The sequence below is a fragment of the Protopterus annectens genome, chromosome 2.part1, assembly GCF_019279795.1.
Source record: "Protopterus annectens isolate FY-2018-M chromosome 2.part1, PAN1.0, whole genome shotgun sequence".
Lineage (NCBI taxonomy): Eukaryota > Metazoa > Chordata > Ceratodontiformes > Protopteridae > Protopterus > Protopterus annectens.
Genome location: NC_056729.1, coordinates 1,140,597,757 through 1,140,624,863, shown reverse-complemented (window position 1 = coordinate 1,140,624,863; position 27,107 = coordinate 1,140,597,757).

Sequence of the window (27,107 nt, the reverse complement as noted above, 5' to 3'; positions counted from 1 at the left end):
TAGCTCTGATCTGTACATTTTTTGGCAGGATGTCCAGGTGTTTGCCTAGAGGTTTCATCCTTTCTATGTAAACTTGTGTTTTTATGGCAAGTTAGTTACATGTACTTGAAGTCTGATGTTACAAAATAATACAGACATTACTGTTTCAGAATACATAACCTTCAGACCATTCCCACTACTTCAAACCCCTCACCCTACCAACTTTCTCAATATGTAAGGGCAATATTTACAACACATGCCTATTATTGTGCCTTTGCTCTACTTCTATTTCTGCCCTTGTCCAGACATCTTGCTGTCAGAGGTTGGGAGTTATGGGTGTGGGTACAGAGTGCATTCAACTGTGCAGGCATGTCCATTATTTGTAAAAGCAAACATAAGAAAAAGGATTATTAAGAATGACCACTGGCAACAGTACCAAAAGCACTTATATTCACAAAAGCCTTGGCACCGCTGCTACACATCCTTCAAGATGTCACTAATATGTGTAGTATATTCCACATAGCCCTGTGACTTCCAGGTATGTCAGTGGCAGAGCAGTGTGTGTCATTGACATGCATAACAGTTGGCACTGCAGTTATCTGCACATGGCTCTGTCAAAGGCAGCACTGTACCTACAGCAGTAGAAGACGACTGCCAGGAGAACGTGCTGGCCAGATCCAGACAGTATTGACCACACATACACATAGCTCATTGACCCCTGCATGTTGTGGACAGGCAACATGTTTTCATGTGTATTGGTATAGCTCTGCCAATATGTGCTATGCTGCTATTTCCATGCAAACATATATGTTACTGCATTTGTGTGGGTATACGGGGGTCACACCTGTCATCTGCACACATTTGCACAGACTGTGGTGATATTTCCTTTACATTTTGGTTCCATTTACCATACTATTGTGCCATCTTGGGGACTGGAGGCATATCAGTAAAGATCCCAGGTCAGATTGTACTGGCATACATTTGAGTTTCAGACTTCTTACCCTTCATAGCCTTAGTGCAACTGTGGGTCCTGCTGTGCTATCACTGCGTGAGTATATAGGGGGTTAATTCTACATTGCCACCATTTGTGTGCCTTTACCAGACATTTCTCTGTGGTTTTCTACAGCTGTCTTGCTGTGTGGGTGTGATGGGTGGTTATAGGGCCCTCACCCTGACATCCATGCATGTAACCTATGACCCCCAGTTAGTTGTCCTCACACATATACTGCAGTGGGATTCCCCACCTTGGGTACTACTGCATAGTGTGTGGATCCCCACTTAAGCACCATGTTCAATAATAGCCTCGCATCAGGCTTTGTGCCCACTGAATGGCGCACAGCAACAGTTATCCCACTCCACAAAGGGGGAGCCACCACTGATACCGGGAACTATAGACCTATTAGCCTGATGAGCCTGGTCTGCAAAGCCATGGAACGTATCATCATGGAACTCATAAAGAAAGACATTGGTAACCTCAAAACTCTGGATCCCACCCAGTTCGGGTTTGTGAAAGGCAGATCATGCCTCCTGAACCTGATCGACTTCTTTGAGGCAGTCACCAAAGCCGTAGATGAGGGTAAAGTGGTTCACACAGCCTATCTTGACCTCGCCAAGGCTTTTGACACCATCCCCCATTCTGGAATTATAGCTAAACTCAATAAACTAGGCATAAATCCCTACATCACAAGATGGGTTGCCAATTGGCTCGCTGACAGAACCCACACTGTAAAAGTTGCAGACTCCAAATCTGACCTCAAACCAATGACAAGTGGAGTACCACAGGGTTCCGTCCTGGGACCGCTCTGTTTGGTATCTACTTCTCTGAACTACAGGCTAACACAGAAAGCCTCTGGCTAATGGAGTTCACAGATGACTGCAAGCTAGGAGCCATAGTCAAGTCCCCAAATGATGTGAACATCCTACAGAAGGGCCTCTGTGAGACAGATACCTGGTGTCAGAGCTATGGCCTCAAGCTCAATGCCAAAAAGTGCAGTGTCATTCCCTTTGGTAAAAACTCTGTACCCATGAACTACCACATAGGCAGCAATCTACTTAACACCGAATGCGTGATAAGAAACCTTGGGACTCAGGTGGACAGTAGTCTCTCCTTTGATAGTCACATCGCCACAGTAGTCAGGAAGTCCTTCTACGTGGCACACCTCATCATAAAAAGGTTCTCGTCCAGGAAAAAAAGAGGTAATCTTTACCTCTACTCATCACTCATTAGACCCATTATAGAGTACAGCGCCCCTTTTGGAATGTACCTCACAAGACATCTGCAGCAGCTGGAAAGGCCACAAAAGTACCTCACAAAGAGGATTACTGGACTCAAACAAATGCCCTACACTGACCGCCTCGAAAAACTCCAGCTTTACTCCATAGCATATCACCTACTCAGAGGTGATCTCTGCCTAACACTTTAAACACTTGGGCTTCGGACCAGTTGTTTTGCACTGAGAGGGTTTGTGGTCTGCACTGTAGTGGCAGAACAGGTAGCTTACATCCTTCTAGGTTGGGAACTGCTGATTGAGGGCTCAGTGTCTGTTATTCTAAAAGTGTATTAATACTGGTTTAAGCACTTGGGCTTTCAGGCCAGTTATTTTATATTAAGAGGGTTCGTGGTCTGCACTCTTGTGGGAGGAGAGGCTGGACTCTGCCCTTCTGAGCTGGGAATTTCTGGTTAAAGGCTTATAGTGCATGCATATCTGAACTGTTTCTTACTGAAGTTGGTGTGCCTTGTTTGCTGTGGCATAGACTGGATTCGGGCCTGCTGGATCTAGCTTTGTTTGTGTAACTTGAGCACTAATCCAGGCATTCTTTAAAGTATTCAATTGTATTTATTACTGCTTGGTAATAACTTGATTAAAGTGTAGCTATCAGTCTTTTGGATTAAGCACTTGGGCTTCAGACCAGTTGTTTTACATTAGGAAGGTTTGTGGCATGCACTGTGGTGGCAGGACAGGTAGCTTTCATCCTTCTAAGTTGGGAACTGCTGATTGAGAGCCCAGTGTCTGTTATTCTTAAAGTGTATTAGTTCTGGTTTAGGCACTTGGGCTTCAGGCCAGTTATTTTACATTAAGAAGGTTTGTGGTCTGCACTCTTGTGGGAGAAGAGGCTGGACTCTGCCCTTCTGAGCTGGGAATTTCTGGTTAAAGGTTTATAGTGCCTGAATATTTGAACTGTATCTTACTGAAATTGGTACACCTTGTTTGCTGTAGCATAGACTAGATCCAGGCCTGCTGAATCTAGCTTTGTTTATATGCTTTTTGTTTGTTTGCTTGTTATTTCCCTGGAATGCTAACAACTAATACACGGCTTCTCAGCACTTCTGTGGATCACTAGTGATATCTGCGTTGCTTACTGTACTTATTTCCTTGTTTCACTTGAAAGAAAGTTACTGTTTGTCGTTTTTGCATTTAAGTTACCTGTAACACATTGCACTTACGTTACCTGGCACTTGCGTGCTAAAGCAATTATATAAGTCAGCACTAAAAATTAAAAGCACTACACCCTCACTCCCCACTGGCCCTTGTTTTCAATTATTAAGGAATTCCCAATATTATTCTAGCATGTCCAAAGGTCAGTTGTCAATCTCCTCTCCGGTCCAGCTGGTGAATCTGGGAATCTTGAGGCAATGTTACAACTGCCTCATGTACACAGACAACCCTCTCCTCCTCCCAACAAATTCCAACACATGTGAGAGATGCAACCATATAGCCAAACTGGAGGCTAAGCTCTCTCAACTCAGTACTGGCATAACCAGTCAGGAGGAGAAGAAAACCACACTCACTACAATTCCAATCCCACATAAACCTACCACGACAGCAAAGCAAACACATAATCACACAAAAACATACTTGGAGGCTCTAAATAAAGATCTGCCTAAGCAGCAGAGACATCCAAAGCAGACACCCAAGCAACCGCTACCCCAAAACAAAACACGTGCAACACATATCTCACAAAGCCAGTGTGCCAAACAGTCACAGCCCTTAAGACTAAACAACACACCTGATACACTTGTAATAGGTGACTCTATCGTCAGGCACACTGACATCCCGCTCACCAGGCTGAACAATGAGTGGGTCACAGTGAGCAGCCTGTCGGGCGCTAGGATCCGCCACATAACACAAGCACTCAGGTCACTCCAAGGCAAGTACAAATATGACTCAGTCATTGTCCATGCTGGTGTGAATGAACTGAGATGTACCTCCCTGGACTACATGAAAAGAGACATAAAGGAGCTCTCTGAGCATGTAGCCCAGGCCGGTATGACCCTGACCTTGAGTAGCATCTTACCCTCACCAAGAATGATGCCACAATATGAAGACAAGATGATCAATTTCAACAATTGGCTTAAGTACTGGTGTCATTCAAAGGGGATTCAATGCCTGTCAGCTTGGGATGATATGCTCGACAAGCCACGATGCTTCGCTAGGGACGGCTTGTACCTGTCACCCCTGGGCTTTCGGATATTAGCAAAGGCTCTTGCTACCCCCATAGTGCCTTTTTTAGGCAAGGCTCAAAAGACAAACCCACCTCCATAGGTATCACAAGGGATAAGAAACTAAGAGTAATGCTACTCAACGCCAGAAGTCTAAACCTCAAGATGCATGCACTCGAAACTCTCCTTAGCATGGAGAACATCGATATCTGTGCAGTAACAGAAACCTGGTTCAGGGCTCCCGAGAGCACCCCAGCACTACCAGGTTATACCTCATACCATGCTTTTTGGCCCCAAAACTTGGACCGAACCCCAAAAGGAGGGGGAGTATCGATATTCATCAAAGATACCCACACCTCCAGGTTGGTGGCAAAGCACGAAGCATCAGAGACTATCCATGTGCAACTAACAGTGGGTAAAATTGCCTTCCAGTTTATAGCCTGCTACAGACCATCCTCCCAAACCCAGGAACCCCACTCGGCCTTTCTGAGAACACGGGAAAATATGATGGTCTCTCCAAACACCATTATATTGGGTGACTTCAACTACCCAAACATAGACTGGGAGCATTACTCTAGCTCCAACATCCTAGCCCAAAGGTTCCTAGAATTTATAAACTCAAATGCTATGGAACAACTTGTTGCCACTCCCACAAGAGGGGAAAACATACTGGACCTGATCATCACCAACATGGGAACTCTATGCTCCAGACCAGAAGTGTATCCCTCACTGGTAAGATCAGACCATAAACTAATCTCACTGGATATTCAAATCCCGACCCCACCCCCTGCCCAGAAAACCACAGTGAAAAACTTCTCTAAAGCAAATTTCACACTCCTCAAAACCGAGGTGGAATCCTTCAAAGCCCCCGGGCCTGTGGAAAATACGGCCCAGACCGCAGAATCCTTTATAAATGCATTCACACCTTCAGGAATGCATGGATCATGTGATCCCAAATAAAACCAAGACCCAATCCTCCAAAGGCAGACATACTGTCTGGTGGACCCCAGCCATAAACAAACTATACAATTAAAGGAGGAAGCTACTAAATGATAGAGCAAAATCCCAAAAAGGGAAGGCATCACTGATCAGTATTAGCAAAAAACTACGGGCACTCATAAAATTGTCTAAGGCCAGCTTCGACAGAAAAATTGCACAGGACACTAAGGATAATCACAAGGCTTTCTTTAGTTATGTTAGGAACCTGGGTGGTAATTCCCAGATATGCTCAGAATTAGTCCAAAATGACAAAAAATACACTGAACCCACAGACATTGCCAACATCCTAGCTGACAGGTTCAGCGCAAACTTCTCCCCCCTCCCCACCAAAAGGGCAAATATCTATCCCAGCAGAGTGCTGCCCCCCTGACATCTTAGATGCTCAGGTAAGAGCCGCCCTCTCCAAAGCAAAAAACACAGCATCAATGGGACCAGACAGTGTCCCGGGCTGCGTCCTACATGAACTCCAAGAAGAGCTAAACCCAAACATAAAACTACTGTTCAATCTCAGCCTTACTACAGGATATGTGCCCAAAGAGTGGCGTACAGCAACAGTGGTCCCTCTCCATAAAGGTGGTGCCTCAACGGATCCTGGAAACTATCGCCCCATAAGCCTGACTAGCTTGGTCTGCAAAGCTATGGAAAGGATCATCATGGACCTCATAAATAAAGATATTGGGGACCTACAGACACTGGATCCTACCCAGTTCGGCTTTGTTAAGGGCAGATCCTGCCTCTTAAACCTGGTTGATTTCTTTGAAACAGTCACCAAGGCCATTGACGAGGAGAAGGTGGTCCACACAGCCTACCTGGACCTCGCAAAAGCCTTCGATACAATACCCCACTCAGGCATTATAGATAAGCTCACCAGCTTAAATATAAACCCCTATGTCACTAGATGGATTGCAAACTGGCTCAAGGACAGAACCCACATGGTTAGAATTGCTGGAGCCATGTCAGACTCCAAACCAGTTACAAGTGGTGTCCCACAAGGCTCAGTCCTGGGACCTCTCTTGTTCGGTATATATTTCTCGGAGGTACAGACCAACACGGAAGGACTGTGGATGACCAAGTTCATAGATGACTGCAAACTGGGCGCCATAATCGACTCTCCAGCCGACACAAGCTTCCTACAAAAAGGCCTCATAGAAACAGACAACTGATGCCAGAGCCATGGCCTCAAGCTAAATGCCAAAAAGTGTATAGTCATCCCCTTTGGCAAAAACAAAGTGCCCACAAATTACCACATAGGTGGTAATCCATTAAGTACGAAAGAAGTAATTAGGGACCTGGGGACCCAAGTTGATAGCAATCTCTCATTTGACAACCACGTGGCCAAAGTGGTTAGAAAAACATTTTATATAGCCCACCTAATCATGAAGGGATTCACATCTAGATCAGGGGAGGTCATCATGCCTCTTTACTCATCCCTCATCAGGCCCATAATTGAGTACAAAGTCCCTTTTGGGATGTACCTTACCAGACACCTGCAGCAACTGGAAAGACCCCAAAAGTACCGCACCAAGAGGATCAAAGGGCTCAAACAGATGCCATATGCTGCCCGGTTAAAGAAACTCCAGCTCTACTCAGTGGCATACCTCCTGTTCAGAGGCAATCTGTGCCTGATGTATAAAGCCATGTCCAACCCAGAATTAATGGACATGCTGCACCTCAGAAAATCCAAATCCCATCGAGCTATGCGCTCGAGAGACTTGAACCTCAGCACTGAAATAAATAGGACATGCTGGAGGGACAGATTCATAACCCAGAGGCTCCCTTCACTCTGGTATAAAATCCCAGTCCAGGTTAGGCAGAGTCCCTCATTGACTCTCTTCAAGAGGAATCTTGATGAGTGGATGAGAGATCGTAGGTTTACCCTGGGTATCACTTCTGTGTCACTGTTAGACAGAGGCACAGTATACTAACCTCGAAAAAGGGCATAGCAAAATAAATTTAAAATGGGTGGTGATAGCCAAACACATTCTGGCTAGGCTTATAAATGCCCTAGGGCAGATAGCCTAGTATGAACCTATGAACCTATGAACATATAAAGCTATGGCAAACCCAGAGCTGTTGGACATGCTACACCTAAAGAAATCCCAATCCCTCCGAGCTACATGCTCTAGGGACCTAAACCTTGTCACCACAATAAACAGGACATGCTGGAGGGATAGATTCCTATCCCAGAGACTTCCCATACTCTGGAACAGGCTACCCATCTATGTCAAGCAAAGTTCTTCATTAGCACTCTTCAAGAAAAATCTTGATGAGTGGATGGGAAATAGGAAATACACCCCGGGGATCACTTCTGTGTCTCTGCTCATCAGTGGCACAGGAAAATAACTTTCTTGGGTGGCGTAAGCCAGGGAACCTTGTTGGCTAGGCTTGCATAGGCCCTTGGGCTGATAGCCTAGTACCTACCTATGAACCTATGAACCTATGAGGCCAGTTTTGGCCAGACATTTCCTGGTGTCCCATATAGCTGTCAGTTTTTTACTGCTATCCCAGTAGGCCACCCCATTCCCTTGCATGCATGCAGCATTACCATAGATATGCTAGCAGAACATACTATTCCATTCATTTATTGTTAAGAAGACTGACTTACCTTGTGCTTGCAGCAGTTGTGAGGACGGTGCTTGAGGGGCCAGCTATGTTGGATGCACACAGTACACTACCTATACATGGTAAGTTACAGGTACTGTGATGTGTGTGTCATCCATTTTACTGTATGTACGAGTCAGAGAAAGGTGTTAGTCCCTGGGGTCCCTACAGTGTCAGTGTGTGTGCTATGTGTTGTCTGCCAAGGCGTGAGCATACTGGGCATGCCTCCATCTGCCTAGGGGATAAGACTCAAGGCCCTCCTCATGTGTGTCCCTCTGTGCTTGAGGGGTCTTTGGCAATAGTGGTGGGCTGTGTGGCCATTCCCTGTGCTGGTCCTGCTGCAGCTTTTTCTGCAGGATTATATTGTGTAGCATGGCACATACTATGAACATGTGTGCACATGTGGCTGAAGAGTACTGCAAGGCTCCACTAGATATGTCAAGGCAGCGGAACCGTGACTTGAGCATCCCAAACACACGCTTTATAATGATCCTGGTTTGTGAGTGTGCCTCATTATGATGTTCTTGTGTAGGTGTGTGTGCATTTGTGATGGGTGTCATCATCCACGGCTCCAGTGCATAGCCAGCATCCCCCACCAGATGGCCATAAGGGATGCCCCCACTGGCAAATGCCTGTTACTGCTGTGATGAATGCCAGATGTGGGAGTCGTAATAGCTTCCAGAGCTGTCAGCACACACATTCATGATAATGCCCTGGGCATTGCACATAACCTGGCAGTTGATGGAGTGGAAGCCCTTGTGGTTTATGTAGGCCCTACCCTGTTCACTGGGTGGTGCTTTGATGTGGATATGTGTGCAGTCTATGACACCCTGTACCTCCGGGTATTCTGCTACACGGTGGAAAAGATGCATATTGCTGGTCCTCTCCTCACGGCTGTTGGGGAAGTAAATGTGCTCACCTGCATGTGGTAGCATGGCATCCAGGAACAGGTGGAGTACCCTGGATGTAGATGCATGTGAGACTCCAATGATGTCCCTAGTAGGTCTTTGGAAAGTACCTGTAGCTAGAATTCTTAAGGCTACACATACCTTGGTATCCACTAGGATGAATTCCCCTCTGTTGTTTCTAGCTCTGAGTGGAAGCCAGCACAGCTCAGTGATTTGCTGAGGTATGTCTCTGTCCATCTGTAGCACTCTACTATCTGCAGATCATGTAGCCCCTGGTAGGTTACCCTGGGTCTGAACACTCTTCTCCTCCTCCTCGGTCTGTGGCAGTTTTCAGCATTATCCTCCTCTTCGTTGTCAGCCTCTAGCACATACTGAGGGATCAAGGCAATGGCAGCCCCTAACATTTTTCCAGTCACAATTCCCCCCACATGTATGCAGAGTTTGTGGGAAAAAACAGACTGTAAGGTGTTTCCATACTTTATACTGTTGTGCTCCAGATGCTGCTTATATAATTGGCTGACTATGATACATTGCAGCTGCCACCTATATTACTCATGGCTTTGCTTTGGCCACTGTGAGTGGTAGAGGCATTAGTGGTAATTTGTGCATGATTGCCTTTATTTTGCTGTTGCCCTTTTTTAATTATTTCTTACTTACATCTCCCATTTTCAGCTATGCAGCCACCTGCCAGCTGAATTATTGTATGCTTTGGATGGCCCATTGTCAGTTGCAAAAGTCCCATATTAAAGATTTCTGCTTCATTTCTCCTTTATTGTGCTGTTGCCCTTTATTTATTTACATCTTTTTCAGCTATGCAGCCACCTGCCACCTGTATTACTGAGTGCTTTCAATGGCCCATTGTGAGTTGCAGAATCCCATATTGTTAATTTGCACTGCGTTTCCCTTGTTCTGCTATTTCCTTTCTTTTTTTTCCTATATCCTTCCTGTTTAAGCCCTGGCGTTCTGCACAGACCCATTTAGCTGGTGTAAACAGCAAGAAATGGTCCTCCCCTGGGCACGAACATGCTCTTCAGTTCATGGAATAAGAGTATACTGCCTCAGACACACCCCCTCGCTTAGCTGTGCTTAGCTAAGCACAAACCTGGGCAACGGAGCTCCAATGTGCTTGCAGCAAGCATAACACACCCTTTTTTCATGTTAGTTGCTCCTCCTGCCTACACAATGTTGTTATAGCACCTACACAGTTAGGTGCAGTGTAACACTTAGAAGAATTAGAAGAATTTTGCGATTTAGTATAAGTCTCCTCATTAACATAATCCACTGCCTTAATCCGTAGTTACTGCACTACACAAGAGCCTTCCCCCTTAACAACCAATGTTCCCTGCCATTGTTTTGATTCTGCTTGCCATTGAGTATAATGGCAAAATGCAGGTTTCCCTTAAAATTGACTTTTCACATTCATTTTCTTATTTCCCCATGATCCCGTTTGTGTGGTGTTGCCCTATGCTTAAAGGTCGAGATCAGCAAAAAAAAAAAAAAAAAAAAAACTTTTATTTTTAAATAAATTAAACAGTTTAATATGCCAGTGGCCATATATTTGGCCATTGGCATGCCTACAGATTAGGGTACATGCTTTTATTGGAGCTGTCATGGCTCTGTTTTCATTTTTGCAGAAATGTATTCGGCTAGTAGCTGAATACATTTCTGCAGCTTACACTGTTCCTGCATGGTTACCTACCTGCTTCCTGGATCACTAATTCACCTCATTTGCATGGTTTTCACCAGCAAATGAGGTAATTAGCATCCTGCACAGGTTTCCGTGCAGGAACAGTGTAGTGACGCTCCTGCACGTCAAAACTGCATGTTCCTGGATTGCTCCTTGGTCATATTCCGTGCAGGAGCAGCTACACTGCTCCTGCACAGAAAATAAACATACGTGAAATCGGCTGTGTGTGTGTGTGTGTGTGTGTGTTTGTGTGTGTGTGTGTGTGTGTGTGTGTGTGTGTGTGTGTGTGTGTTTGTGTGTGTGTGTCTAAGTGAGATTGATATTGTGATCTCCACTTTGTGGAGCTTTTGCCAGGGTGGTCATGGTGCAAAATAGGATCAGAGACCTAATCAAGAAACCCTGATGGCTGTCTAGATGACAATCCCTGGAAATGTATTTTCTTGTAATTTTTTCTTTAGTAAAACTACCACTGCCTTTCAAAAAGCTGTTACAGGACTCACAGAAATTCAATAAATTGAATTTATTGTGGCGGGGAAAAGCACAGTTAGAATAAACTGAAATCATTCAATCAGAGAGTTACATTTATTATCACAGGTATTATATTGCTGTGTTATCACAGGTATTATGTTGACCTGTCAAGGAACACTGTGCAGTCCCTTATGACTGCAAACTGAGACCATGGTTTTCTTTGTTTAGAGAAGGTTGCACAGCAAAAATGACAAGCTAATTTTCTTGTTTTATTTTACTGCAAAACTTCAACATTCAATTAAAAATTAAACCATCTCATTACATCACAGTACATAAACTACAAATGCCTTGTGGCCATATTTCACTTACAACAAAGGGTATGCATGTTTATGACTTCTCAATTTGAATACCAGCTTATTTACTGCTCTACCATATCCATATTTCATTTTCTTCCATTCTTAATTCTGTTATTCTTTTCAAGTTTTGGTTATTATTTGCTTTGCTTTAATGAATTAATCAGAAATTTTCAGTTAAAAAATATGAGAATTCAGAACTACTTCCCAGCTGTTCTGCAAAGCTTCCTATTATGTAATTGGAGACAGATATTTTCAAAAATACAACAAATAAAGATTAATAATTATTTACATGTATTTAAATAATGTTTGATAACATGTTTTTTAATTCTTAAAAAAAAAACACATTATTTACAGTATTCCCATTGTTAGATCAGGTATAGTCTTGCACATATTAAATTTGTCTGAATCCAGAGTATATTGTAAGGCCTCTGAACTATTTGGTGAGAGACTGCATTTCTGTCCATTTATTCTGTATGATTTCAAGACTGGTTTAATTAACTCCATTGCATCAATATCAAAGTTCCTTATTGTTGTGATGTTTTCTTCTGTCTGTCTCTTTTGGATTTAGCCACAAATGAAAGGATCATTTTGTGTTCTTCTTGTCAACTACTTCACCCCCCTCCATTTGCCACATCCAACACCTAATATGCAACCATTTCATGAATGTCAGCAGAACACTGTGTGTTGTATGCCATCAGTCAAATATGTTTTATATTATTCCAGTAAAAAAAATATGCGTGCTTTGTCTGCTCCAGGAAAGTTATCAGCATTTTATCTAAATTCCTTTTTTCTTAAAATTTCTTCCACATGTTAAAAAGCACGTATGTAACAGTCTCATCAGTGGATTCCAAAAATATGCCCATTTTGTACAGCGTAAGAGCTATCCCATGCTTTTCTCTAATCTTAAATTGCCACACAAATATTTTCAGTATTTTTTCCATTAATCAAATATTCCATATCTAGCATCAACAACATTTCTGCTCACATAACTCAGTAACATTGTAATACTTCTATCTTTCTAAACATGTTTTCAATTTTTTTCAAGTTAAGCTTCAGTTTACTCTTATTCCTTATTGCCCACTTCATTTTTTTCTCTAGTCCTTAAACATTTTTATAGTCTGGTAAATATGGTTTCCATATTATCCCTGTTAAGATGATACTTTTTTATCAGCATGGTGCCATGTGATGCATTTTCAACTGGGGAGATCTATTTGTTTAATTTAATCTATTAAAACAGGTTAAATGCAACTGTATGTGTGTTATTCCCCATCCCCTTGTTGTTTTAAAATAATTAGCTTGTGATGTGCAATTCTTGCTCATTTAGCATGTTCCACAAATTTCATAATATTTTTCCTCATTCTCAGCTATTCCATCATTTAAATGTGGAATGAGAAAATGCCTTATCATACACAAAACAATTGGTGAGATCATATCGGTTATCGTATGAATTCTTGCAAGAGTATTGATTTTAAAATATTGTCTTGTAATAAACTCACTGGGAATCGACCTTGGAACACAGGGAGCTTGTCTGGCAACTCAAGCTAGATGCAGGCAGGCCCCCGGGGTTAAATGGCACACTTAGTATAGGCTCGGTTCTGAAGCTCAGAAGGGCTAGATTATAGCATGTCTCATCCTATTTTCACTATTTTTCAACACTGTTTCTTTGCCCATTGAACACACTTGCCCCAAGTCACCAAGTAGTGCAAATTCATATGCATCATAACATCTATTTTTAAGGCTAACATAACAGCACTACATTGATTCTCATATTACACAGGACTGCTGACTTCAAACTCACTTGGATCACACACAGCTTTTTTTAAACTTCCACTTGTATTTGTATTTGTATTTCTATCCAAACCTTTTGGACAAGCAAAGTTTTTAATTTCATCATAACACTCACCTGGTTTACCAGTCATGTATAAACAATGCAATGTCAATTTAACCTATGCACATTTTAATGTTTCATTTTATTATTTGGCTGTTCATTTGCTCAAAACAGTCTCAATTGTTTCTTAATGCAACTCAGCTCTAACCAAACATGTGACTAATTAACATCCTCATTTAAACAGTTGCCTCACTGCAGGCAACTGTTTTTGACTTGAAAAAGCTTGGCATTTTCCAAGAGAAAGCGCTTGTCTGATTTTGCTGTTTTGTACCTACTGACTTTGGATTTTTACCATTTGGTCTGATTTTGCTGCTTTGTACCAACTGTCTTTGGATTTTTACCACTTGGCAACTAATAAAGGACTTACCTTTTTTACGAACTATTGTCTTCACTTTGCGGTTCTGGAACTACTCTTCTTGTAATAAACTCCATGATTTTCTCTTATGTTTTCTAATTGTTTTTGTCATTTGTATCTTTAAAGTTCTGTCCTGTTATTAGGCATAAATAAACTGGGCCAGACGTGCTTAGTAACTCGCCATAATTACTTGGACCTGTTTCCTTCCCCACTCTAATGACTGTTTGCTTTTCTTTGTTACATTTTATTCCTGAACACTAGCCAAAATTCCAGAATAATTTTAACATTCCTGGTAGGACTTCATCTCCCTTTTCTGCCATCAGTACTCACTTATCAGCAAATAATATAAACCAGGACCTACCTTTTGTGTTTTGAAAAGCTGTCTTTAGATCTTTCCTGACTTTTTAGAGCATGATCTTCAAAAGCTAGTTTAAATAATGAATGTGACAACTGTGAGTACTGCTCCTACCACTGTTTACACAGTCACATAGTTGTTAATAAATCTGATTCTTTGTCCTTGTACATCATCTTTATTCAAACCAGGAACTTGTCACCAAAGTTTCTGCTTCTAAGAATGTAAGACATGAAACACCAGTTGATAGTATAAATACTTTTCTAATGTGAAATAAAATAATACCTGCATAAGTATTGTCTGTTTCCCCCTTTCTGATTAAAAATAGCTAAAGGCTGCCAGTTATCTATGTTTGTTACATATAACTCCATACTGTCCTTTTTGAATCAGTTTAGGTATAATATGGTCAAGTCTATTAGCCAGTATATATACAAGACATTTGATGTCTGTATTTAAAAGTCAAATTTGCCTGTTTGTTGTTGGGCATTTGCGTTATGTTTTCTCTTTTGGAAGATGTATTCTATCTGCTTTCATTGAATTTACAAGTGCTTTTTCTGTGTGTAATCAGATGAACCAGGTTAGCCATAAATAATATAGATGCTGGTCTCTTCTTTTATAGAATTCATTACAAAAGTGATCTGAACCTCTGTTCTTCTACTTTTTAATCTTGTAACTGCCACTTGTACTTCTGCTGTAGTTATAGCAGCAGCTTTCTAAGATAAATGTAGTCCATCTGATGCTTCCACACTATTATAAGGATTGCCAACTTTTTTAATTTAATGTTGCGGAAATAACATTTCATCATGTACAAATCTAACGTGATGTTGGTATACTTCTTTTCTTTTCCTTACAGTACCATACTAAAGATCTGGCATCCTTTTCGCTATGTATCTACCAAATAATCACATCTAGCTAAAGAAATTGTTTCTCTTCCTGTCTGCATGAGATTTTATCTTCTGAGATTTAATTATATGCTCTTTTTGCAATACATCACCATTTAAGTGTATAGTTTTAGCTACATTTCCTTGTGTCATTTGTAATTCAAGCTCTAGTTCTTTTATTTTTATCTTTTATACCTGCCTTAGTTATTATTTTTGCTCTCATTGTTGCTTCTTGGCATCTCACCAGATCAGACCCGTATTTTCAAAGTTCTTAATGTTCTCTTCTTTAGTTTGAAAATATTCCTCAAATCATTTTTTTCTCCACAGTTTTCCGTTTATATTAAGCTACCTCTAATATGTATTTTATTTTATCAATTACAGTTCAGCAATAACTGAAAAAATATCATGATTTGATGTACATCTATCCTTTGTTGTGATAGAAAAGATCACTAAATCATATTTAATAAAGATAATGTTTAATCTACTAGCTTGTGTAATACTTCTTGTAAATGTAAACTGTTATCTAACTATTCCTCTCCCCCATTTATCTAGCAATGCCTCCTTTAAAAGCTTTTTTGAGTTCTTTCACAGCTTTTTTATGATATTCTTGTTTATCAAATGTCCTGTTTAAACTTAGATTTAGGGTCAGTCTTGTCTCATTCTTTGAAAAAAAGCATGACTATCTCTGTTTAGTATATACATGTTTCCAGTTTTTCCAATAAGCCTTAGCGTATAATCCATTCCCTATCATTAGTGTAGGCAATTATAGTCTGATTACACACATTTTTTTAAATAAAATAGCTGCTCCTCTGTTACCATGTCCAACTTTGTTCTCTGTTTCAGCTTCCTGAAAACCATATTTTTCATTTTATGTTTGTGCATTCTCAGTTTTGTCTTGTAATAAAAGGAATGGATCATATTCTTGCTTACTCATACTAAACATCTTTTTGCTCTTTCTAGGATTTGAAATGCCTGTGTGTTTCATGAAATAAAATTCTTGTTTATTTCATATATATTTTCTTTATTTAATGTATGAAAAGACTGCTTCTTCATGAATTAGACATACCTCACTGAGCTAAGGGATTCCTCTGTTTGGACATAAAGCTTATGTTCAAACCCTTCTTCCCTGGTAATTCAGTTGGTCTTGCTAGATATCCTAAACCTTCTGTCAGAAAAATTAAGGACAATAAAAAATACAGCTTAAAACATTAGCATTCAGCCATATAAAGTTAAAATCATATCAGCCTAATCTTTTGTGCCTACAAAATATAATATACTTTATTTATTGTGTAAAACTAAAACTATGAGCAGGATGTGGTGTATCTCTTAACAAATTATTGCAATAAACATTTCCTGCTGCAAGGTTTATAAAAGTGCAATAAAAAAACTGTAACTCTCTCTATATTTCATAGCATAACATCCTGTACTATAAGCAACAAATTATCCATTAAGAATATTTTCCATAACTATATTATACCCGAATGATAAAGTCTCTACAAACCAATTTAAGAAAAAAATGTGCTAAATAATAAACAATACATCTAAATTTGGGCTTGGCATTTGTGTAAAACTGACTTTCTGAACAGAATAGGATGAGCCACTTAAGGAGAATTACATTTCTATAGTACAAGTACTTAACAGAATTATATAACAACAATGCTAAACTGAATCAGTAATAGTGTTATAGGTAACAAATATTTCTTCAAGAAAATTATGTCATACACAATACATGACAGATGAAGAGTATGCCATCACTTTAAGAAATGTTAACTTGATAAATAATATAAGAAATGAGTTTAGAGTAGAAGTTCACCATTTGCTAATTTTGTAAGATTTAACACACCAAGAAGAATAGAGTAACTAGCTTATTAACAAAATATTGCAATGTACATTCTTATAATATGATATTTTTAAGGATGCTAGAACTCTCTGTGGTTTTCTAACAATAACACTAAATTGTATATGTAATAATTCCCAATCAAGATAAATACAACCACCAAAAACCAGGTACCTGTGTCCAAAAAAGCACAAAGTCCAACAAGTAAGAGATAAAAAATGGATTCGGTGATGCTTCGGGTTCCAGTATAAAAGTCCACGTTTAATAAGACACAATTGTTAAGATACACGAGTGCTTTCACAAACTGCTTCCTCAGATGTTTAAAGACAAAAATTCCTACTCCCTTAAATACTACCTCATTTACTATCACATGATATAAAATCTAGTCACATGACACCATTAAACTATCAACTCTTATAATATTATAAAAACATGAACATGAAATCATTGCATTAGGTATATTTTTATACATATTGTATGCTGATTCAGTCAGCTGATTTCATGTTCATGTTTTCATAATATTATAAGAGTTGATAGTTTAACGGTGTCATGATTTTATATCATGTGATAGTAAATGAGGTAGTATTTAAGGGAGTAGGAATTTTTGTCTTTAAACACCTGAGGAAGCAGTTTGTGAAAGCGCTTGTGTATCTTAACAATTGTGTTTTATTAAACATGGACTTTTATACTGGAACCCGAACCATCACCTGAGTCCGTTTTTTATCTCTTACTTGGACATATATGTAATAATGTTTAAGCATTCAGTATTATAAACAACAAACAGCACAACAATAAAGCTTTCTCATATAATAATAATACAGTAAAACAAAGAGTATGCCATCACTTTAAGAAATATTAACTTTTTAAATATAATAAATGTTTGCCCTTTCTTTTGCAACATAAAATCTCAGTAAATACTGTTTAACATTTAAATATACAGCTAAGAGTCTGAAACAGTGAAGTGCTTAAAACAGCAAACCATGGTAATACAAAGTGATTTAAAATAAAGTAACCTTGTTAGTAAGCTTCTTAGTGCCTTGGAAAGATGCATGACAATGTAGTCACATGACACCAGTTTTTACTTTCAGATTTACAGATTTGTAACCAGATGTAGTTTGCCACTCCAGATTTGGCTCAAATGAGCATCAAATCTCATCAGAAAATACCTCAAGCTGCTTACTGACTGACTTATTATATTAGTAATCATGTCAAAATAAAAATTGTAACATTAATAAATACATGAGTAAAATGTTAACAGATTCTAAAGCAGCTTTATAAGTAACTTTAAAATCAACTACCTTCAAAGTATTATTTTCATCAGAAACATTCATAAGATTTTACAAATAATTAGATACTCAATCCTTTATATGGGAATATAAAACAAATATGATTAAAATATGTTAAATATAAACATAGACACAGACACAAACACACATACCCACCCTAAAAGCACAAAGACACAAATATAAACTTATCTATACTAATTTTGTTTGTTCTGAGAGAAAAAAAATCACTATATTATTCTTAAAAGAAATCACATATATATATATATATATATATATATATATATATATATATATATATATATATATATTCAGTCAGATAGGAAATGAAAATCCGCAGGATTTAATAAAATCCATATAGGCTCCATGTAGAGCCTACATGGAATGTAGCTGTGTACACTTCCACTGTTCCCCCTCGGCAGCATGCCATGCATATTAATGATGGCGTGCTGCCAAGGGAGAGCATAGGATCAGGAGATATTGATTCCATGTAGGCAGAAGTGTAGAGACTATTCCGTGGTTGTGGATGCCTGGTCAGATGTGATGTACAGGGTGAGGCTCCCTGTAATGTTCTCCACTACTGCTGCAATGCTGTGAAAGGTTTTTTAAATATGTAATATATATTTATTATATTATACACAGCACTGTATGTTTGTAGTCCCCAAGAAAAACAGAAGTCAGTTTAATGCTTTCATTCCTTTACTATCGGAACTGCATGAAGTTCTGATAGTAAAAGAATGAAAGCGCTAAACTGACTTCTGTTTTACTTGGGGACTGCAAACATACAGTGCTGTGTATAATGTTTATTCAGTTTCTTATGTGCTTCAGGTTATATGTTTGTGTTTATAATTTTTTTTTTTTACTGTTTGTACTGGGCGGCATGAAGCACAGCAATGCTAAGCTGTGCTTACATATAGACAGCTGACACCTGCTACATATCTAAAAATAGAACCCGATTTAATTAATTTTCATGTCATTTTTTTTAATTGCCATTTGTGCGGCGTGGAGCACAGCAAAGCTGAGCCACGCTTATACATACATAGCTGACATCTGCCAGACAACTAAAAATAGAAACTGATGCAATTAATTATTTATTTCTGGTTATGTTTAAGCTTTTTGCCCAGTGCAGTGGTCAACAATGCTAACAGTAGTATATGTGAAGGTATAGTAGTTTTAAATATCCAAGTAGCTAAATAGGTAGAGTTATGGCCTAATGCTTAGTAGGTCCTGGTTTTGAGTTTGTAGCAGTCATAACATATCTGTAATTTATTTTACTGTTTTTGTTTAACTTAAAAACAAAATTATTAAATATGGCAGTGCTGCCCAGTTATAAGCACTGTCTAAACATGCTAATGGCTATTACAGTTTGCGCGGTGCTAAGCTTTGCTAAACCACAGTTGTGTGAGCTTTCATGATGCTCAGCTTTGCTTAGTTGATTTGTGTGGCAGCTCTTTTTTGAATGTTGCTCAATGACATACAAGGGTGGGAAAGCAGCCTATATTAAGGCCAATAGGTGGGAGTTCTGCTCCTTTCATTGGAGTCTGCTTATCTGCTGGTATGCCAGGTGGTGTTGGAGAGGGTGCAAGCTTTCAGGTGCAGAGATGGAGTGTGCAGCAGTCCAGGGTTTTTGTTGGTCTCCTGGTATGCAGTCACGAACCTAGGTTAATAAAGGGTGGTTACCAGGGCTCAGAATAAAAGGCTGAGGCCTGGGATCAGTTGGCCAGGGAACTTGCCAGTGCTACTAGTATCACCCGCACTTGTGAGCATTGTCGTCACCACTATGACGAGCTGAAGAGGAGAAAGAGGAGAATGCATCTGGAGCCTTTCTCCCCGGGCCTCCCCTGAAAATTGGATTTGTTCCAAGTCGGACTTTCCCGGTTAACAAATGATAAAAACAAACAAACAAAAAAAAAAATCATTGGACACCTGGGTCCAAGAGGCTAGAGCTGGGCATGCCCCACAAATATGTAAGTATGTCTTCCACTGTTTTTCCAAAATGCAAGCTGAATCTGTGCAAAACTGGTATGCATAATTGTGTACTTCTCTCCCAATAGCTGGAGCTGAGATGACTTGCAATGTTCAGTCCCATGCTGGGCGCATGGCCAGGTTGTGCCATGAGTGAGGTAAGTATGGATTTATTATGCCTACTGTAGTGCAATAAGCAATAAAGAATAAAAAATGTACTGCAATAAAGGATAAACAATAAAAACTGTAGTGCAATAAATGGGCAATTAGAACTGCAGTGCAATAAATGAACAATAACAACTGTATATCAATAAACAATAAACAATACCAATAACAGTAAGCAAAAAGGTGTAAAGCAGGATTGTGGTGTCATGACATAATCACAGTAGAGCTGTATGCATTGCATGTCTTTGGTAAGGTTGCTGCAGTCAAGTGTAACACTGTAATAAATGTAAAATGCAAAACTAGTGGCCTGAAAACTGTATTGTTCAACTCATAGTACAGTCCAAGGCTGTTTCCAGGCCAATTTCAGTCACATAAAGCTTTCTGTTCCTCCTACTCCAGGAAAAAGGTATATAGGTTCATAGGTTCATAGGTGTGTACTAGGTCAATGGTGCTGGAGCCTTCACAAGCCTAGCCCATGGAAGTGCCCTGGCATCATGCCAGCATTAGTTCCCAGTGCATCTATCAAGTAGAGCCACTGGAGTGATCCCTGGGATGAACTTTCTATTTTCCATACACTCATCAAGATTTCTCTTGAAAAGGGCCAGTGAGGTGCTCTGCTTGACATGTATGGGAAGTCTATACCAGAGCATGGGCAGTCTCTGGGTTATGAACCTTTCCCTCCAGCATGTTCTGTTGATTGTGGTAATGAGGTTGAGGTCCCTGGAGCGTGTGGTGCAGAGGGATTGGGATTTCTTTAGGTGTAACATTTCTAACAGGACTGGGTCAGACATGGCTTTGTAAGTCAAACAGAGATCACCTCTTAATAGATGATATGAGACAGAGAAAAGCTGGAGTTTTTTTGAGTCTGTCCATTTAAGGCATGTGTTTAAGGCCTAGGATCCTTTTCATGAGGTATTTTTGTGGCCTTTCCGGGTGTTGCAGGTGTTTCATGAGGTACATGCCAAATGGGGCATTATACTCGATGATTGGTCTAATGAGGGAAGAGTAGAGAGAGATGATGACCACTTTCTTCCTTTGCAAAACCCTTGGTAATGTGATGTGCCACATAGAAGGACTTTTGGACCACAGTGGCAATGTGGTGGTTGAAGGAGAGGTGGCTGTCAACCTGTGTCCTTAGATCTCTTATAACGCCCACAGTATTCAGTGGGCTACCATCAATGTGGTAAATAGTGGGAACATACGTTTTTTCCAAAGGAATGACGACGCATTTTTTGACATTAAGCTTTAGGCCATGGTTTAGATACCAGTCGTTGGTCTCAGTGAAGCCCTTCTGTAGGATGTCTATATCACTTGGGGAGTTAATAATGGCTCCCAGCTTGCAATCGTCAGTGAATTTGGTCAGCCAGAGTCCCTCTGTGTTGGCCTGGACTTCTGAGAAGTAGATACCAAACAGGAGAGGCCCCAGGGCCGATCTCTGTGGGACTTCACTCATGACTGGTCAGCAGTCTGACTTGGAGTGAGGTAGCCCACTCTATGGGCAGATGTTGTGTGTGGACTTCACAGAGAATTATCAGCAATACCAATAAAGTGTTAAGCAGCATTGTGGATTTGTAAATAAATCTGTCTTAGTATTTGCAGTACAGTTGTATTCATTGCATGTGTGTTCTACTGTCACTGCAGTTAGGTGTAAAACTGTTATAGCTTTAGAATGCAAAAGGAATGCCCTGTAAAATGTATTGCTCATCTCATAATATGGGTCAATATTGTCTCCAGGCCAGTTTCAATCACACAATGCTCTAATTTTCTTCCTCTCCAGGAACAAAAGGTATATGGTTGAGGTAGCCCAAGTTATGAGCAGATATCATATGTAGACTTTAGAGAATTATCAGCAATACCAATAAAGTGAGTAGAAGCATTGTGGTTTCGTAAATAAACCTGTCTTAATATTTGCAGTAGGGCTGTATTCATCACATGTCTGTTCTACACTGCTGCAGTCAGTTGTTACTTTATTTAAAGATGTCCCCTGCAGTCACAGCTATTGGGTTCTACTCCCATGCCTGCCAACTAAGCCATGACATCTGCTTAGTTTACTTACTGTAGACAAACATGCCTGTCAAGTGTCATGATTTTTCATAATGTAATTAAAACTGCCTAATCTGTGTATCACATGACTACCAGATAAATGATTACCTGGAATGCAATGTATTACCAAATCCATGTAGAGAACGTGTTGGTAGTTATATACGTCCACATTATGTGAAACTGTTCTGTATAGTTATGTACCTAAATTTGTTAGTGCTTGGCCCACACTGTCTCATGTTATCAGCTTGAGAGGTATGTACATGCTACATCAGCTACAGGAGAATTGTAGTCACTGTACTCACAACTGACACTATACACCTGTAGATGTATGTATGTGTTTTTAGGGAAATCATCTGCAATGTCACTAATGGAATGTTTTCTCTCTCTCCCCACCACTTATCTTCATTAATTTATTATTGCTATTTATTATTATGATTTAATATTAACATATTTTGTTAAACTAACTATATTTTGTTAAAATTTAATTTATTATTTATTATTATGATTCAGTATTAACATATTTTGTTAAACTAACTGTTTTGTTGGCCTTATGGTTTCATTCTTATTGGCTTGCTGTTACACACTGTTATGTTACTTAATGTTGCGTTACACATAATATGTTTTAATATGTATTTGGATTAATAAATATTATGCTCCATTCTATTAATACTAACAATGGTTTGGTTATTACTAACCTTAACTTATTGCTACAACTTATTTACCACAGTGTGTCAAGGTAGCCGGTTCTGGCTGATCTGCCTACCTTGCCTCCTCTGGCTGTAGCATCGTGTCGCAGCACATCTGGGACCCAGACTGGTGCTGTCCCCTCTGCTGCCCCTGTAGTACCTGTGGTGTTGGGTAGTTCCACCACACAGGACAGGGCTTGGCCCCCCTCTGGGAGCGGTGGTGGAGGGGAGTTGTCACCTGTGATGAGCTGCTGGTTTTAGTGCACAGGATTGTGTACCGTGGTTTTGGATGTTGCCTGCACTGGATGGAGGGCATGTTGGCCACCCTGGTGGGGCAGCCTTGCCCCAGAGCCCAGTCTCCACCACTAACACCCCTGAGGTAGTAATGGAGCAGTGTCGACAGTCCCATGGGTGGGGACTTGAGTCATGCTGCTACATTGTGGAGGCACATGGGACTGAGATTCCAAAACACCCTCCCCATCCAAGGTGTTCACCCTCCCTCATGTGTCACACACCACCCCTGTCTGTTGTCTTGTCTGTCTGCAAATGCTTCCTTACCTACCTAACTTACCTCCCCCACATGTACCTATGTCCCTTCTCCAACATTCCACGCTCACCTTAAAAAACATGGGCACCAGTCCCCAAAAATAAAATCGTCCCATACATAGCTCTCCATTTTGAACACATGTCCACTGGACACACGTAATTTGGTCCAATTGGCTTGACAACGCAGTTATGTTGTCCTCTCCCCTCTCTCTGGTGGTGAGACTCAAGTGTTATGCACAAATTCTGTCAAAGTGCACAGTTCTTGCTGTACAAGAAATGGATAGCTATTAATTCCTACTCCATTTCTGCACATCCCTACCTGCCTTTCATTATGTTTTTCCCTCTGCTTGCACTCCATTTCACCACTTTCCTATCTCCCCATTTTCTTTTCTTTATTTTTTTTACCGCAACACTGTGCGACACACTGCTTTATGCAGCTTCGCTAAGCTCAGCTAAATGGAGCTATACTGAATATATGTGTTTTCAGATTATAATAAACACATAAAATAAACACCTGTCCCGTATTTCAAACCAAAGACCATCACACCTGCAAACCACCGCATTAACCTGACACAACATACAGCTGTTAATTAAAACAGGTGGTTTAAACAAAACATAGTAATTGCCAGTTACAGTCATTAAGCATGTTTCAGTGGAGCTGCGCATTGAGCTGCATCTCACAAAATTGATTAAAGAGTAATGGAAACATTGGGAATGTACCTTGTACTCTGGTGCAAGACTACACCACTAGAAAGCCAAACTCATAATAATTGATGTAAATGAGGCCTGTTATAGCCGGTAAATGTGCCCTTTTATCAGCAACATGTAGACGTACACCTGCTATGGCATTAATGGCAAAAGACATGTTCAACTGGGACCCTGGTGCAGAAATGCATACATATTAAGCCATGCACATAAAGATGAATGCAATAAACATTTGTCACAGCCTGTATATGTGCACTTATATCTTGCAAATACAGCTGCTGTAGCAGTGACTCAGTAACTCAGTCTGTTAAATGCCTTGCAAACAGTACATATTGCCACACACAGTCCTGGGTTCAAATCCGTTTGTGTGTAGCAGTGAAATTACATTATTGTGAAGGCAGCAATTAATGAATGAGCCATACACTCTTTATCCACGCAATGCATTTCAAATTAAATATCTGCTTTTCGCTGATGGAAATCACAGACCTGCAGATAAAAACACACTTCACATATTCGTGTGGCAAAACTATATCTGCATAAAGTGTCATGCATTAATATGCATCCACAGAGAATTTCAACTCAGGTACTGCAATTGAGGGCCACTAATATCACAGTGCACCACACAGTCCTTTCAAACTCACATTGCAGATTAGCACAGCTGCACAACTAATATACACATTTGAAGTTCCTGCTTGTAACAAGGACTGCCCTCATACCAGTTCCAAATTACTACCAGACTGTAACACATGGCCTGACAGTTGCCAAAATGGTGGGCATATTCTTATATGTATCCACCATGTTGCTCAAGGACACAGCAAACATGTTACCTAGTACCCTGTTAGTGATATCCTTACCTAACATACTTACCTTAAATACATGCCTTAATTGGACTGGAAAGGGGAACCTCACTCTTGCTCTGCCTCTACAACAAGGCTGACACAGTTCCCACAGTTACTCCTGCAGCTTGTTGTCCTCCATAATGTTCACACTCTCTGCCTATGCCTACTACCTGCAGCAGTAGCTGCAGCCTGTAGCACACACATCTCTATGTAAAAGTTGCTGCGACAGACCTCCCCTCTGCGATAATGTAGTCTTCTCACCCCAGTAATGTCCAGCACAACATATCAGATATCTACATGAAGGCCTTTTATATTGTACCGTGATTGCATGTCATTGCCTGATGACAGTGCAAATCAGCTGTGTTGGCTACAATTAGCAATTCAGAACCACAGATTGGTTAAGAGGCAATCACCTGCTGATGGGAAGCATGTTAAAAAGGAAAGCAGCTGGCTATGGGGAACTATTCTGTATGAGAGTTTCCTCATACAGACCATGTGTTTTGCAAGAAATTAACTATCACCACATATCAACAAAGGAGTACTGCACTCCATCAGGTATGTGACCTTTCTGTTTACAACAGGATACAGATGTGTGAATATACTTACAGGGAATAGGGATTACAGCATTAAGCCTTTTGTAAAACTGGGATAATGACATGTCAATGATCTTCAGATTTGTTACACATACAGAAGATGTGCAATACACAGTGGGCTCATGGGACTCTCCCTTAATAGTGGTTGTAAAAGCACACTGCTATTTATTTGGCACAGTTGTTTTGACATATTATCAGGGGGGTTACCCCTTGGGCACACACTCGAGTGTTGGCTGTATGATCATGCAGCAGTATCTGTCATGACACACACAGGAATGTCTGACTATCTCTAGTATCCTAGTTGTATCCACATGCTTAGTATGTTTGCGCACTGTGGAATATGACATGTATGATCAAGCAGTGGATACTGCCAACCATTCTGTCCTTGCTGTATCTCTGCATAGTGTACTTCCACATATGTGATTCTGACATGTGTTCCCATGTTGTTGTCTTTCAGGATGCAGAAAATGAGTTAATACTGGAAGGCTTCTGTCAACACCATCAACTCTTACTGTCCAGGGGAGGCACAACAGGGAACAGCAGGAGGCATTGTGGGCTGACCTTATCCATGATGTGAATGTCACAGGTCATCACAGCAGGACATATGAGCAGGTTTGGCACCATGCAACAGACATGATCAATGCTGCATGTGGAAGAGCAGCAGATGTAACTAGGGATCATGGCATCACCAGTGGAAGGCCTGCAGTGGAATAACCACTCTCAGCTACTGAGGAATTTCTAGTGAATCTAGGCACACACGGCAGCTCCCAGGCATCCATCACACTTTACATCGTGGAAGTGGGTGCCACAGTTTCCATGGCAGAGGAGCATGCAGGTAAACTTAGTTGGATCAACATTGCAATACTGTAGCATTCAGTGTGCCAGGGTGTACATAGTTTTACATGGGTGTCAGGTCTTCCTTCTTTGGGGAGGAGAAGGGCTTAACTACAGTTTGGCTGTCATGCTCAGATTTTGACCAATATAACAGTTATAACAGTTAACACAGTAACTACTGTAAATGTGAGATATATGGACGTATTTCCTTGTGGTGGTGGAACATGCGGTGATACTGACATGACCTCTCCCTCAAATTTTCACAGGTTCATCAGATATTGGAGAAGGCCATGGTCTGCTCCTGGTAAGCAGGACACTATTTTATTACAGATGTAGGTTTATAACAATGTAATCCATAAAGTCTCATCCCAGGCCTGCTGCCTGCATTGTACTGTCGGCATTATTGCCAACTGCACACATATTTTCTGACTGTGCACATGTTAGACTCATACCTATGCCTTGTAGGTGTGATCACACTGATAGATGTGACAGTATTGTCAAGATATTACAGACTGGTATATGTGTCAACTGTGCAGAGTCTGTGTATACTACTTAAAAAAGCAAAAGAAAAAGCCATACCACCAAGACAATGAACAGTCCAACCTTTTATTACTTAGCGCCTCAGCTATACAGCCTTCACAGAGTAAAATAACATAAAAAGCATCAAAATTATATACACATAAAATTTACAAATCA